Genomic DNA, 2,949 nt, shown 5'->3' with positions numbered 1-2,949 from the left:
GATTCTTATCTATATTCTCTGTAGGTACCCGTAATTTTTTTCGGGGTAGGTACCCACAAATATGTAAATCAAGAATCTAAAACTTAATGTTACACTATAAATTTTTATACATGCATTGCACAGACGGCATCAAACTCACGCCAAAATGCTATAAAGATACATAGGAATAACATTGATAGAAAAATCCGTCAACATCATCATGGAAGCACATCCAGCTAAGTATGTTTGATTTATACCACCATCCCCACAACAGACGGTAAGTATGTTTGATTTATAACATCCTCCCACTAGACGTACTTCACCGCTACGTTGGAGACCTTCTCCATCATTCATAGTTAAATACATGCATGGAACTATATAAGACACCCAATTCCATTCGTAGAAACCAAGCAGAGCACACATCGCACACAAGTACTCGCAAGCAATCCATCAAATATACCATGGCCATCTCAAAAGCTTTGATCATTGGCCTCCTCGGATGCCTTTGCTTCTACAGTTAGGCCGTAGCAGCTCGCGAGATCAATGATGACTTGTCGATGGTGGCGATGCATGAGAGCTGGATGATGCAGTACAATCGTGTGTACAAAGACACTACTGAGAAGGCATACCGATCTGAGGTCTTCAAGGCCAATGTCGGGTTCATCGAGCCAAAAATGACAAGTTCTATTTGGCCATCAATCAGTTCGCCGACCTCACCAATGAGGAGTTCAAGGGGACAATGCCTAACAAGGGGTACAAACCAAGCTTGCAGCGGGTTCCTACCGAATTCAGGTACAAGAATCTTAGTCTCGATGCACTTCCGACAACTGTAGACTGGAGGACCAAGGCCAATGTGGTGAGTATATTAAGGATAATGATGTATTTCATATATGTTTACTTTTCTGAGAATGTCGTCTGATAGTATCTACTAAAACATAACCATGTGTAGGTTGTTGTTGGGCGTTTTCTGCTGTCGCTGCTACAGAGGGCATCGTTAAACTCAAAACTGGCAAACTTATCTCATTGTCGGAGCAAGAGTTGGTGGATTGTGATGTCCATGGTGAAGACCAAGGTTGTGAAGGAGGTCTCATGGATGATGCCTTTAAGTTCATAATCAAGAATGGTGGTCTCACCACCGAGTCCAACTACCCATATACCGCGGCAGATGACAAGTGCAAGAGTGGAATCAATGATGCCGCAACCATCAAAAGCTATGAGGATGTACCAACCAACAATGAGGGAGCCCTCATGCAAGCCGTCGCAAGTCAACCTGTCTCGGTAGCCGTAGATGGAGGAGATATGACGTTCCAGTTTTACAAAGGTGGAGTGATGACTGGCTCATGTGGCACTGATCTAGACCATGGAATTGCAGCTATTGGTTATGGCAAGACCAGCGACGGCACAAAGTATTGGTTGTTAAAGAACTCATGGGGAACAACATGGGGCGAGAACGGATATTTAAGAATGGAAAAGGACATTACCGACAAGAGGGGCATGTGTGGCCTTGCGATGGAGCCTTCTTACCCCACTGCATAGGAGTGTCATATGCCGCATATCCTCCTATGCACAAAAATATTACATAATTGCACACGTCCACTTTAATTAAGTATTTCTATGTGTATCTTAATTATGTACAAACATATGTCTTGTATAGTATTTCATGTTCCATGAGTTCAATGAATACAATGTAAATTATCCCACATATATAAAGATCGATGAAGAATTTGTGTTAGCTATATCATTCGTAGATTGTTAAATTGTGCTGCCTCTTATGCCTTCATGCATACATAATGAACTATTTGACTAATTATTGTTTTTACGATAATCTTGGAACCATATAAATAATATGTGAAAATGATGGAGTTGATTAGTAAATAAATGTTGAAGCCCGAAGGTGGAACAAAATGATGAATGTCAATTCATGAATCTTGAGGAAATGAATTATGATGGAACATTCTCTCCCCCAATTGCTATTGTCATGGTCGTTCAACCCACAACGCCAACCAAAGATTGCTTTTCTTTCCTGTCTCGTAAGACGACTAGATCAGAAAGCCTTTCTCCCCTCGATTTCCGATGGCGAGCCCATGGATTCGCCTCTCTTCCACCTGCCGCTCCGGCAGTCAGTGGCGGGGAGGGTTTTTTTTGGTGCCTCGGCTCCGGCTAGTAGATAGATAGGGTTTTAGTCCTCGCAGGGGCGGCGTTTGGACGGACGATGATGCTTCTTCTTCCAGTCAGTCTTTTGGGCTCCGTTCCTCGTCAAATTCGTTCATTGGGATGGATTAGATGGATCTCTGACGTAGATTTCTGCCAGCTCTTCGGAGCGGGGAGGTTAGAGTTTCTCACCGTGCATATCCAACGGCGATATTGGTGTCAAATTATTCAGATCGATTCAAGGATTCAACAGCGACGAATACGGCCTCCGGACGCTGGTCCTTAGAGGCGTGTGCATGAAGACTTCCGGATGTCATCGACAAGGTCAGGCCGGCTCCGGTATGGGAGCGGCGACAGTGATGCGTCGGCAATGGTCGTTTGGTGGTCCATAGACCTCGATGTAATTTTTATTATGTTTGAGGTATTTTGTACTCCGGTGAATCTTTATAACAAATCCAATCTTTTCGCAAAAAAAAAAAAAAACCACAGCCCCAGCCGCATGCCTCTTACATACATGTACTAAAATTCAACAAACTAAATCTTGTGCTTTGGTAGAGTTGCAGTAGTATGCGTTAAAGGTCCCACCGTGAACATTAGTGTTATGTCTGTGCTGCGAGGTTCCAAACGTGGACAAGTCAGTTTTCCAGCAAATTTGTAGCGCTGTGCAACTCCCGATGCTGAGGCTTCGTGTGGCCCACCTCGAGCCCGTGCTGTGGTAGATACTAGTCTGTCTGGTATAGAAGGCGAAGGCTGAAGAGGCACGAGCCCTGCCTGACGCCACGCAGGTGTCGCGGAGCAGCCCGCCGAAGCTCCGGGTAC

At 44.5% G+C, this 2,949-nt stretch overlaps 1 pseudogene; it reads left to right on the top strand.

Annotated features, from left to right (window-relative positions):
• Nucleotides 1–390: 390 nt before the first annotated feature.
• LOC119322559 lies at nt 391–1,515 on the top strand (annotated as a pseudogene).
• Nucleotides 1,516–2,949: the final 1,434 nt, after the last annotated feature.

This window comes from Triticum dicoccoides, chromosome 6B (assembly GCF_002162155.2).
Source record: "Triticum dicoccoides isolate Atlit2015 ecotype Zavitan chromosome 6B, WEW_v2.0, whole genome shotgun sequence".
Taxonomy (NCBI): Eukaryota; Viridiplantae; Streptophyta; class Magnoliopsida; order Poales; family Poaceae; genus Triticum; species Triticum dicoccoides.
This window is presented reverse-complemented; position numbering and strand designations above follow the sequence as displayed.